Source organism: Erithacus rubecula (genome assembly GCF_903797595.1).
Source record: "Erithacus rubecula genome assembly, chromosome: 3".
Classification (NCBI taxonomy): Eukaryota; Metazoa; Chordata; class Aves; order Passeriformes; family Muscicapidae; genus Erithacus; species Erithacus rubecula.
The window spans coordinates 63,562,722-63,576,430 of record NC_136689.1 but is presented as its reverse complement, the minus strand read 5'-3'; the positions used below and the strand labels follow the sequence as shown (position 1 = coordinate 63,576,430).

The 13,709-nt window shown below is 41.1% G+C and overlaps 1 long non-coding RNA gene across 1 annotated transcript; it reads right to left on the bottom strand.

Annotated features, from left to right (window-relative positions):
- Positions 1 to 2,320: 2,320 nt before the first annotated feature.
- Positions 2,321 to 13,323, bottom strand: LOC306799955. Its single transcript, XR_013773721.1, has 3 exons — positions 13,003 to 13,323; positions 6,272 to 6,366; positions 2,321 to 2,674 (listed from the first exon to the last, which is right to left on the bottom strand). It is a non-coding gene; the product is annotated as an uncharacterized lncRNA (long non-coding RNA).
- Between the last annotated feature and the right edge of the window lie 386 nt (positions 13,324 to 13,709).

The following is a 13,709-nucleotide window of genomic DNA, read 5'->3' as shown; positions in this document are numbered from 1 at the left end:
TAAAACCTTGCTTTGGGTTGGGAAGCACAGAAGAAAGGAAAATGCATTCATATATATACACTCTAAGGATGACTAGACAAAGATATAACATTGCTTCACCAAGAGGAAAAAGAAAATAAAAACAAATGAAAGCATCCATGCTGGCAAAGGCACCTCAAGCTGAAGAAACAAACTTCATGGCTGAATTAACCTTTCCAGAAGTACTGGTCTCAAGTCGGAACTTTACTTGAAAGAGTTTCTTCAAAAAACTAAAGACAAACAAATGGTATAAGGCAGAGAGAAGCAAACCTTGAAAGCCACAAGGTTTGGGGCCTTAGGCTATTTCTCAATATCCCTCAAAAGTTCCAGGCATTTTGCCAGCACAAAAATCTACCTTCTGGTGCATCTCCATTTAACTTTGCTTACATCCAAACTTACACTTTTGCAGTCCTTTGGCTTCTATAGTGGATCATTTAAACATCAGGGGAAAGCCTCCTCCCTAACTTTTAATAGCCATATTCCCACGAAATTTTGTTTTCTCTCCAGTTATGGATGCCAACAGGGGGAAAAAATAAATCAGATAATTGTTACACTTCATAGAGAATTTGTTTTTATAAGTCTTCTAAACTCAAAATAAACAGGAGTGGAAACAGTAGCCTCCTGCAAGGGCAGTGGGTGCTCTGAAAATTTTAAATGAAAAGGAGAAGTTGTAACTACAATGGGAAAAAAAAATAAAAATAAAAATAATCCATGTACATGGATTTGCCTACCCCTGCCCTGCAACACACAGCATGCGAGCCCATATAATCTCCTGATGTGAAACATTAGCAAGAGCAGACTGCTGTGGGATTTACATAGATGTGGCCACAGTATAAGGGATAAGGAAAACATCCATGGCTAATAAATATCAGAATGGTAAAAGAACACAGAATGAGAAGCACCCAAAGCAGCAGTTCTCTCCAACTGAGCAAACTGGGTTGAGCAACTGACCGAACTTTGCCAGAGATGAAAAGGAAACCTACAGCAAGCAATGGCAGGACTCTGACAGCAAAAGCCCATTTTGTGTAAAATTTCCACAGAGGTTTCCAGTAATTACTTGGGGTAGGGGGGGATTGCTTTTAAATAAGAAGCAAAGATGTCTGCATTGGGCCAAGCTTCTCAACTTAAAAAATTCAGCACAAGATTTTTCACAGAAGATTTGCTCCTCAAGGTTTGTGGGGTTTTTGTGATTTGGGGTTTACTGTGTAGGATTAAATATGGGGGTTTTTTACATAAAGACTGAAAATTTTGTTTTCCTTCTAAATCCAAGTAACATTCTTTAGTTCTGTAATATATCGAAGTTATATCTCTGAAGAAAAAGCAAGTGAGGAGAGACATTCAAATGAATGAAAAGCAGTTCAGTACAAACATCAAGCAAAGTCCACCCTACTCCAGGAAAATTCTATTCATGGCTTATATGAGTTGAAATCAAGAAGAGGCAACTGGGAAGCCAGTTGTGACCAAATAGACCACTGAAAATGACTTAAGTAAATTCTTGGAAGATGGTGTTGAAAATAGTAGACTAAAGATGAAAAAAGTAAGATGAGAAAAGCAGAAGGATAGGTAGTTCAGGAGTTAGAAGCTCTCTAAGAGCAAACAAAAGCAATTGCAAAATGAAGATTGCAGCCCCAGGGGCCATCCTAAAGCTGATGGGATTGAGGTGATATCATTCATTTACATTGATGCATTTTCTACAGTTTGTGGAAGAGATGGGAACTGCAGAAGATATGTAGGGCTCTTACAGAAGCTATTTGTGTTTATGGTTTATGATAAAGGGCTGTGCCACCACTCTGTAAGGACATATGTATAACCAGCACACCACGTGTTAAGCAAGCCTGGGGTATATTCAGAACAATTAGAATTTCCAGACCGTTGGAATACTGAGAAGCTAACGATGAAAAGAGGGAGATCAGGATTTTCCAAGCTGATTAGACATTCAGAAATGTCAGATGTCTCTTTCAAAGCACCTAAGCAGGTAAGGCATGTAATCCTCACTGAAGTCAACAGAGCAAGGTGCCTGGCCCCAAGGCACTTCAGCAATGTTCTCAGGCACCTACTCCAGCCAGAAAGACCTACATCACCCTGCAGATCTGGCTCTGGGAGCTGCAGGTTGGACACACAGGACACTCTGATGTGTCTACCTTTAGCCAAGAGCATTGGAGAAAAAAGTTCTGATACATACAGACTACAGACCAAACAACAAACAGCTGTAGGAGACCCCAAGCCAGACTGGGGACTTTTCTTGTCAGGAAGAAAAGGCTTGTACAGGACTGGAGGGGGCCATGAGCCCCTTCCACCATGTGCAGCCTCATCCCAGGTCACTGAATCCAGGCACCGCCCTCACCCACTGCCTGCCTTTTACCATGGCTGCATAATTGCCCTGCCAGAGGTGCCAGATTGCAGATAAGGGCTGCTCAATTCAGGTGGCATACGTGCAGCCCAGCCAGCCAGGTTTCTCTGGAGCTGTCAGGGCCTGATTTTTTGGGAAGGTTACGTAAGTACACGCTCAAGGAGCACCTACGCAGCACAGAGCTGGCCAACCCCTTCCTCCTCCCTCTGCCTGCTGCAACATATCAGGCCCACCTGTGGCCTGGAGAGCACCTTCTTGGCACAAAGCTTGGCTTGATTTGCACGCTGCTGTAAGCCTTGCACGGAGCTGCAGAGGAGAGGAATGAAGCAGCCAGGGCATTTGCAGTGACCACGCCACTGTCAATGTGTAAACATTCTCCTTCAAAGCATGTTAGTCCAGCTGGGATAATCCTTATATTGAATATGTACAGCATATAAATACACCCTTTAATATTGCTCTTTATTTTTACATTGCTTTCCTGTCTTCTCTACATTAGTCTGCAGTCCAACCTGTAATAGCAGTGAATATCTCCAGAATCCTGCTCTCTCCCCCATTTTCCAAAGTCACTTCTGTGCTGTCATGAATGCAGCAATTCAAGAGTTCTGCTGCTAAGGTCTAATCAGGGTGCCTTAGATAAGGTCTGAACAAATTCCAGTGTAATAAATAACCAAAACTGGATGAAACAGCTGCATCCCACGCATTTTTCCTGTCTTATAATGCAGTTTGAATCACAGCCCAGTTCTGAAGTAGAGAAAAGCTGATCCAATACAACTGACTGGAAAGATAGCAATGCATATTGTGTATATTAAGTGATTAATTTTCAACATTAATATTTAAGCATTAATTTCAGGTACTTCAGCAGGAAGATGCAACTGCCAAGTTCTGTTGATTTTTTTTTCCCTTTAATAACTACCTTCTTTTTTTCCTTAAATTACTTCTCCTGGAGTAAGTAAACCACTTTTTAATCTTAGTTTTAAAAGATTTATTCTCATCTAAAATTTGGTTAGAAACTACACAAGCTATAAAGCCCCCAAGTAAAGGATTTAAACTGAAGTGGAAGCAACACCTAAACAATAAAATGACAGCAATACAGAAGTTACAGAGATAAACTTGAAATTCTAAACGTATCTAAACAACAGTTATAGTTTCTAAAGCCCCAGACACAATTCTTCACAGCAAGAGGGAAAAAGGCACGCTGAAAAATAGCAAAATGCAACTTGTCAAATGCAAAATAAAAACTTCCCCTAGCTGCTGTTTCTGTATGCTGGGAGCATAAAAATAATATATGAACAGGGTATGTGACAACCAAAGATGGCCTCAGTGATTGTTAGAGCTAAGAAAACTTTTACTTCTGTGCTTTGTTCAGAACTGCTGCTGAGTTTACCACCTGTATCCATGCAACCCCAGCCATAGTGTAACAGTGTTTTCCTAAAGAATCCAATTAATTTGTTTCTCAAACCAGTCCATTACATTAAGTCAATCCAGTCCTGTTTTGCTCCAGTCAGTCTCCCAAAATGCAGCAATTCCATTAAAAAAAACCCCCAGTCTGACTTTAAAAAAAAAAAAAATTAACACCAGACTAAATTAGATTTCGATAACACTGTTGGCAAATTCCAGTGTAATGGTGTTCACATGCCATAAGGAGGGAAAAATGAGATTTATTACATGGGATGGCACACTCAGAGTATGATGCAGTGTTACACAACTAGGTAACCCATGCAGGATTTTGTTTCCTTTCACTATGGAAAAGCAGCTGCACACTACAAGACAGACCTTTTCCAGCTTGGCCACCACCATTCTGGTGAATGCAGCAAAATGGATCTTCCTCCCACCTAGCTGACATTTAGAGAGCTATTCTGTTGTATTCACAGTGCCCAGATACTTCTTCAAGAGACATCCAGTTCACTGAAGTCTTCCCTGGCATTTCAGACTAAGGTCCATTTTGAACCTCAAAAGTTTTTTCAAAAGAAACTTATTTTCTGGCTTATTATCACTACATGCAGCTTGGTTACCAAGAGCCTTAATGTCTCTTGTTGCTACTGTTGGAGCCCAGAAGATGATATTTTGATATGGTCTTTGTGACCAAGCAGTAAGGTTTTGTGGGCTAGAGTTCAGTAATTTAATATTCATTGCTACCTAAAATTACTCCTGGAAAAAAAATAAAAAAAATAAAAAAAAATAAAAATAAATAAATAAATAAATAAAAAATAAAAAAGAGGCAGTTTCTTTAGAGATTTTATTAATATAATGCATGATACAAAAGAAAGCTGCCAGAGAACCAGAAGATATTCTGATACTGAAAGTTACTCAGATGTCTCAGGTTGCCAGAAACATACCCTAGGATTTGAGAGAAGAAATCAAAAGCACTGCTTTACCAGTCAGGCCACATCTGAGTCCTTCTTTCAAAATGTTATCAGACATGACAAAAGGGCATCAGAAAATTAAAATTTTATTGCAGGAGATAAGCAAACGAGCTGAATTTCAGTGGCCTGCTATCTATGAGATCTTCAACTCACTGATCTTAAACTGTGCTCACTTTCTTGCCCGCTATTACAATATTGTTTAACAACCTCCATTTCAGGGCTTTCAGGTGGCTACCACTTCATTCATTAAACAATTACAGTTAATAACAACCACTTTGGGAGTCCAAACAGCATCACGTATCTCCAGGAGTCTCGGTGTTTGTGAAATTACATGTAAACCCTACATCTCTATTAAACTGCTGCTGCACCTCAGCAAATGATCAAAGTGAAGAATACCTTAACCAGCAGACATTACCATAAAATGCCAGCAGATCCCAAATGGCATCACAGGGGAAGCCCAAGCAGTACTTCTACTACTCACTACTTCAGTTTTACAACTCTTCCTAAGAGACAAACCTGCTTCAGGAAAGTGAACTGTGTTGCACGCAGGAAATTTACTGCCCTTTAAACACCCATTTCCAAATTAATTGTCTAGTGCTAAATGCCACTCAAGCTCTGCTGACATTCTTTATCCACCCAAGCCATGGTTTTCTGAGGTTTATAAAGCTAACAGAATAATTTGATTGACTTCCTGCCTATTAATTCAGGGGGCTATACATTATTCAAATTACTTGAAGAGATGAAAGCACTTACTTGATTCTAAACTTCACTCCCATTGCTCTGATGAGATAAGTTCCTTCCATATAACATTTTAACTTCATTTTCTGTGCCATTGAAAGATACTTCCAGAGTTACTGCACTATTTTGAATCCACAGAAAACTCAGAAGACATTGCAGGGTTGGGGGACTTTTGTTTTTTCAGTCTGAAGCTCAATAAATGCTGAACTTCCCTTCAGTTCAATTATTTTTAAGCATTTCTAAACTTTTCCTCTGTGATTTTATGTTCCCTCCTTGCAGAGCAATAAAAGTCCATTAGTCTCCCCTACTGAATGTTCTGTGAGTGCTCTTTATATGAAATCATATCAGACAAGTGTACCTTGGCTTATAAAAAATGTTGACACCTATATATTATTAAAGTTTATTATTATCATTATTCATGCTAGGACAAACAGCAGGCTTCAAGCCCTTCCTGCTGGAAGGCAGCTCTGCACCCAGAGCTGTCCCAGGCACCTGAGCACACAAAGTGCCCAAACACAAATAAAACTAAATCGCATTTCATGGAGCCCATTGGGTTCCTGCATGCAGGATTCAAAGGCAGGTGAGGAAGGTGTAGAAGTGGGGAAATACTGATAACAGATGATTGCAGGGCTCAGCCAAGACCCCTCCAACACAAGTACCTCTAGGCTTGGGGGGCAACAATTTTCAAAGCTCCCAAAACACTTTGAAAACCATTCACAGAGCAATAGGATTAGTTATTAAACATCCCAAAATATCAGGTATTTAAATAGCCCTTTGGCACTTCAGGTCTCTTGTGAAATACCTGGGGATAAAGACACATCAGTATTATTTGTAGAGCTCTGTGCTCTTCAGCACTTTCAGACAGATTCAATCCCTTGGTCTCTGTCACGGCAGCATCTAGAGGAAATTACAGTCCAGGACAGATTTCTGAAACTAGACAAGTCTCTGAGCATTATGATCAACAGGCTGCTACAAGGTACAATTATCTTTGTTTCTCTAGGCCTAAGAATCAAAATCAACTTCACTTAACCCAGTGTAGTCTCACTGATAGATAATTGAGCAAGTGATAACCATCAGGTCCTTTGCCTGGAGAATGAGTGCTTAGCTTGCGCACATCAAGAGACTGATTTAAAAATCAATTAAAAGTCTGACATGGGGCAATTTTCTCTCAAGGGATTTCAAACCTGCAAAAGCCAGTGATAGGGATCCCACAGAACAAAGAGCAGACTGTAGGATGGTGGGGTCTGCAGCAGGCACATAACAAGGGATGCACATGGCATTTTTAACAGTTCATGTATTAAACAAAGTTGTAACACAGATCCCCTTCATACAGATAACATTATGTAAGGACAATGGATGAAGTTTTCTAAAGATGGAAAATCTTATGTCCACTTTAATTCAAATGATTCCACTTTAATTCTTTTAATTAAAGAACACTCTGCTAATAGTTAATAAACAGTTTGCCATAAAAAGCGAGGCACTTGGAAGACACTTGTGGTTTGAAAAGGAACATCATGGTATTTCTACAATTTAATCTCCTTCACCAGTGACATCTAGCAAACAAAGCCTAATTACACCAAAACACAAAATCCTCAGGATGAGTTATAAGACAGAGACAAATAAAAGGAGATGCTACTACACCCCGCAGCATAATTAAACCAAAAAAAAAAAAAAAAAGGTTATATGAAAAGTAACATTGAATGGTAGAAGGATGAGCAAGGATGAGAAAAGCAGCAGACAGTAAAACACATACATAAAGCACAATCAAGGTGGGAGGAGACACTTAGCACCTGTAACACAAAAATTCTTTGGTAGTCCTGGAAGGAAACATCTTCAGCCTTAACGTCCCAGCACTGTGCCACACACCTAATCTACTGAGACCTGAAGGTGACCCATGATAGGTGGTATCAGCTCAAACACCACAAGTATCTCATACCAGCATGCATGAGCATTGTTTGTATTAAAGTACAAAAATTCTATAACCAATCTTCCTCTAAAGAAATCACTGCCTTTCATGGCTGCAGTCATCATAACCACCAGGCTTATATAGCAACTTCTGGGTAATATTATACAAAAAACATGCCTCATTCCAGTGCCTAGTCAATAACAAAATTTAGATTATGCTACTTAAAGAAAAAAACATTATATTAGGAAAAAATTCTTGAAAGTAAGTGGTTAGAGTAACTCTTAAGCCTTAGAGGCAGACAGAAGTGGTCAAGTTGGTCACATTGAATTTTTTACACATACATGTTCCCGTACAAGAGGATAACCTGGGGCATGCCTACACACGTATCCTTTTAAAGGGTGGTGGATTGCACAGAAGAGCCAAAATCAGCGAGACCACATTCACTCTTCCTCACTCCTTTTGTGTCCTAAATAACACCTCCCAAAATATTTCCTTCTAGCACCTTCACTAGGCAAAATGCAGGCTGCAGCATGCCTTGTCTGGAAGCCTAACATTGTGCAGGGTATCTGGTAGAGAAACTGGCTGCAGCTGCTAGAGGAAGAGAAGCCTCTACATTTCCTGGCAGGATTTCCCTACCCAAAAAGCAGTTTCACCACATCCTTGCATGCATCTGCCATGACTGAATTCCTCATGTCACAAGAAAGATGGGAAGAAGCCAGAAGAGAGAGACTATGAGGAAGCTTCCAGCCACCTGCATTTCTCTTCTGTCCCTGATGTAACTGCTGGCTTCATGCAAGTGCTACTTCCAGTTAGATTGGATTATTTCCCTTCCCCCAATGCTTCTTTGATTTGGCTAGGAGACTAAAAATCCAGTACTAACACAGCTTTAGTCATTAATCAAGGTAACCTTTTTTTGCTTTCCAAAGTTTCTCATGTTCATCTTTGCATAATTGAGCATTTGCATTTCAGAAGAGCATCACCTGAGGGAGTGGGGGCAGATTTTGAAAGGTTTGGGGCTTTTCCCCCCCTCCCCTTAAGTTTCAAGTTTAAAAAAGCAAGGAGGAAAAAAAAAAATAAAAAAAACAAACTTTGAAAGAGGATGAAGTTAAATTACCTAAGCCTTAGGGCAGAGTAACTTAAAGACTGATAATGGGCAAGAGTTTCTCCTATTCACCACAGAAACTAACTTTTCAGATGACAGGAAATCAAAAAGCAATAGAGTCATAATATTTTGTTCTTATGTAGAAGTGTCTTATCAAAAGACACCAAGCTGGCTCCTAAGCTTTTGTTTTGGTTTTTTGTTTTGGTTTTTTTTTATACCTTTCCAAGGCAGAGACAACTGTAGATTTTCTGAATCCCTGTGCTGAAAAATGCCACCTCATCAGATCTGGCCATTTTCATAAAAAGTTACAAGTTTGAGTAAACTCTGGCCAGTCACGGTCATGGTCTTAGCAGAGCCTCTTTTCTGAGGCAGAATGCTCCATGGGCAGGGGTTTTGGGCTGCCAGAGCCTCAGGGAACTTTATCTGCCAGGTCTTACTTTAACCAGGGATTATTTTAGAACTCAAAGGCTCTAAAAGTCCCCAAAGCAGCACAATAACACCCTGCATGCCCCTAAAGCCAGGAACAACACTGAGCTTTTGGCAGTGCCCAAATCATGACCAGAACAAAGCAGCCCAGTGAGCCAATTACCTTGTCTGTATATTTTGCACAAGTGTTACAAGCACACTCTGAAAAAAAATCTGCTGCTTAAGGCTGGACTTGTTTCTTCCCATAGCAGAATCCTTCTTTACATAATATTAGGTTTTTTCAACAGAAACACTTTTACAGCACCTCTTTCCATGAGAAGTTCTTTTACTTATAGAAGGAAGAGGAATTTGAGTAGGACATTTAGGAAAGCAGGGAACAAATACTGTAACAGTTGCCTAATGGTCCCATATTATCACTATCCTGAAAACAGTCATAAAATCAAAAATCCTACTTCCAAATGCTAATCACAGAAATCCACTCTCAATGATACAGCTAATTTATCATGGTACTTTTGTTATTTTAGGCTTGATTTTCGTGGAGGAAAGTAATGCCTTTCCTGCTGGTGTTACTGGTGGTGGAAACACAACTTAGTGTAAATATCTACAGAGTCAAGAAAACAAGTCACCTGTAAAAACCTGAATGCTGGAACCAAGGAAGAGTCAAAGGCATTGAAGAGAATCAAATGTAGTCAGTAAGACAAGGAACTCCCTTTGTTCCCCCCCCCCCCCGCCCAAGTTATAGAATATTATGGCAACACTTAATTCCCATCAGTTAATTTGAGGCAGCCCATAACAGAGGTCGTGTCCATGAGACTTTGTCGTCAGTATTGCTAAGGTTTCCCTTGAATTAGGAGATTTCTCTCAACACAAACAAGTGCAGAAAAAAGCACACTGTGGCAGCAAGTCCAGCATTTTACAGCTCAAACAGACACAATGGCTAAGTCCAGCCTTGCCCAGACAACTCTCTGGACAATACCCCACTATGGATACTGAAAATCCAGATCAATCCCAACACAAACCCTTCTTAATGCACAAATCAGTTGGTGTCCCAGCCCCACAAGTCAGAGGGCTGGGATGTAGCTTATATTCACTGGGATTAACTAAGTAACACTCCTGGTCCAAAAAATACAAACAAGCAATAAGAAATTCCACAACACCAAACCATCTCTCTACTGACCCAATCAGAAATCATTCCAATTGAAATCCTGGCGTTGCCTGTGCCAGAGCCTTCTAAAAGGAAACCACAAAGAGAGGTCATTTTCTTTCTGATTCACAAAAATTTACTCAACTTCTTTGCTGCATTTTGCAATCTCTACAGATCTACTTACTGGGACTCTGTTTCTTAGCACACCTTGTTCCAGAAAGTTTAGGAAATGGGAAAAAAGACAAAGTCTGAACTGGCTTGCATTTGTTTTGAACACAGTAACAAAAACAAAAGCACAAAAACACACAAAAATTTTCAGAACATCCCGAACACCATTACTGCCTCTATTTCCACTAAAACTTACAAGAGCTGATTCAAATGGTTTTCATTCTACATGTTGCAACACTTGGGCTATACTTTTATTCAGAAATAAAATTTACTGAGCATTGGAAGATTAGGAAAAAGCAAGATGTGCTTAACACTTGCTGCACTTTATTGAAAAATGTAGAACAAGCAAGGCTTAGCTTAGCTCTAAAACTAATAAATACTTTAGCTGTTTTGTGTTATGGGTAGTGTTCACTGGCTTGCATGACTAATTAAACAATCTTGAGTTTGCTTTGAAGACTAAGCCATCCTTAATGGCTTTAAATTGCATTCTATCAAGCTAAGCTCAGAATTAAAATCCTCATCTGTAATAAGGAATTCCACTGTGTATAAATGCCAGTAGAGAGCTGTATTGGAAAGTTTAATAATCTGGATGGTTTCTGACCCTCACAGCAAAGGAGAAATTCTGTCCTTCTCATAGCATTGCACCATGAAGCTTCTCAGGGAAGGTACAGGAAGAAAAGTACTTTGGGTGGAATTTTGGGAAGGTAACTCAAGGAGGAGATGAAGGTGTAAGTGGAGGAGGGGAGCAAAAGCAGATGGTCAGGGAGGAGAGCTGTGAGAAAAGATGTAGTGGCTGTTCCTGTTATGTGGTCCTATGTGTTGCCAGCACCAGCTTATCTATTGCTACCCAGCACTGGAAGAAGTCACCAGCACATCCTACATTCATTTTCATAAACAAATCATTTGAGATCACAGCTCCTCCTCTGTCTGCAGGACTCAGGTGTTCATTCTCTCCAAGCAAGCATGCCAACAGCAGTATTTTTTCCATCTACAAACACACAAGAGTCACCCTAGGCACACAGGGAGCCACTGCCAGGCTGCAGTCAGGCACAGACACCACATGGAGCAAGGACAGCACCTGGATGAGGAGGTTTTATGCCACAACCACTGACTCTGCCTGCAACCCCTCTTTGTGGGAGGGGGAGAAAAAAGCTGCATGCAGTAAAAACACATCCTGCAGTTTGGTCTGATCAGTGCCAGGAGCAGATGCCCCTCACTCTGCCAGCTCTCCCCCATGCCACTTCTCCAGGATAAAACACATCTGCTGCAACAAGTATGTTGAGGACTTTTTTCTGAGAAAGGCAGTCTTGATCCCCAAGCCATCTGAAGTCAGAGGACTTGCATCCAAAAGTGCAGATGTTTTCAGAAGCCAATGTTTTTTTCCCTGTTCAAATAATCAAGCCACCTTTTTCAACCATCCAGCAGGACTGGGGCCCAGCCTGCCTTAAGAGAGGCATAACCCACCACTCATCCTTTTGGCTGCTGCCTGCAGCACATGTGGTGCACTCAGTCCTTTTGAGTCACTGCCCATTAAACAATTAAACAATTGTTCCTCCTCCTCTTTCATTAAAACCATCCTCAAAATCCTACCCAGCATCTCCATGCAGTTAAGCTGATTTTTCTCTGGTGTCTTGTATGCGTGGAGGGGGAATCTTTTTCTCCATTATTACTTTCCCTACTGATCTGGTGGTTGAGAAACACCATGTTTGCACTGTTTGCCTTTACTTTTAGCTCTTCCACAAATGAAAATGTGAAGCCATCCGTGCCTTATCTGGCCTGGCTCTGCCTTGTTTTCTTTCCCCACTTAACAGACTCATTCATGTGTAGGAGACTTCTGATCCTAGGTTTAGATATTCATCCCTATTTTACATAACCATAAGCAATGGCAGGTACTTATGTAAACTACAGTCGGGTCTTTGCCCCTGTGCACAACAAGCAGAGAGGTTTTAAGCCACCAACAAACAACTGCCCTCTGCTTACAGGTGCCCCTTTGCAAAACATGCCACTGGCAGAGAGAGAGGGGAAAAATTAAAAAAAAAAAAAAGAAAAGGAGAGGTGCCAATGTACAGCGAACAAAGGCAAGAAACTCTCTCTGGGACCTGCTCCTGGTTTGCTTCTTGTGCTGACTGGCTGCTCAGTGACCAGAGACCAAGGCCACCCTGCCCAGCACCTGCACATCATCCTTGCTTCCAACCAGCCACTCTGCTTCTGGAAGCTGCTGTGGGGCTGGGATGAGGCCACTCACTCTCACACTGGTGGAAAAGGGGGCAGAGAAGGTTGGCTGGTTTAGAGCTTTCATTTAGTGGCCTAGTGACTACCTAGTTGAAGTTGGTTTCAAAGAAATTAAGGCCCACAGTTCCTACTTCCATGGTAGAGTCCCTGTTACCCCCAAAAATGCAAGGGACAGGCCCCAGAGAACAAGGAATCCCTGAAGGGGCAACCTTTATTGTTGGGCCACAGAAACACATAGCAAGGCTGTTCCAGAGTTTTCCACTTCACAATACAAAATTCAATTAAGTAGGAATGGAGATTACCCAAAATAAATATAATCAGCATTGAATACATTAAGTTAGTGGCTTATTTTAATTACTACAGCCACTAAATGCATTTTCAGGTCTCAAGGAAATCCACCCTTCCCACAGCTCTGCTTTGGGGAAGGCAGGAAATTTCCCATACATACACTTTATGTTTCTCCCAGTTCCTCCCTTCAGGAGGAAGCATGCACCTTCACACACTGTGCAGGAACACCCATGCAGCTGCTCAGCATAAGAAATTAAAGTTACTTACCACATGGCTTCAGATGTCATGCAAGCTCACCTCTGGAGAACATCCCTGTGCTCCACCACAACACGATCCAGCACGTGGCTGTGGGACAGCACTGAGGCTTTACAGGCTCTGAACAGCTCATGGTCTCCTGTCCTCTCAGTTACTGCAAGAGTCTCTCCAGACAGTCAATAACATGGACTGTGCTTGCTTCCAAAAATGATTCATTCAGGATATTAGTGCACCCTAAAGCCACCACAGAGGTCTGCTCTAGAGCTCAGCTCAATGCCACTCCAAGCCACAAAAGAAAAAGGCAACCCATGCCAGCAGGAGCATAACAAAGGGAAAAGAAAAGCCACTAAGTAGCCACAGCTTCTGCCATAACTGATTGCCATGAATGGGAGGCAACTGTGCTGTCACCTGGGCAGCCTCCACATGCTCACCTGGGGAGGATCTCAGCTCAAATACATCCATTCCTTACTGTCAAATTCATATCTAATCTCCTTAACACCAGGGCAGGGAGCTAAAGCTCTTGTAGCCCCTGAGCAGCACTTTCTAAGAGAAATCAGCATGTTACCTTCCACTACACAGCAAGAAAAAGAAAGAGAAAATAAATGGTGTTATTAGATATGGATTTACTTAAGGAAAATATTGTTAGAACCTGAACAAACCCCTACAGTTCTGTGCTGTGGATGGTGCAATAATGAAAAGTATTATTGGATATAAAGGAA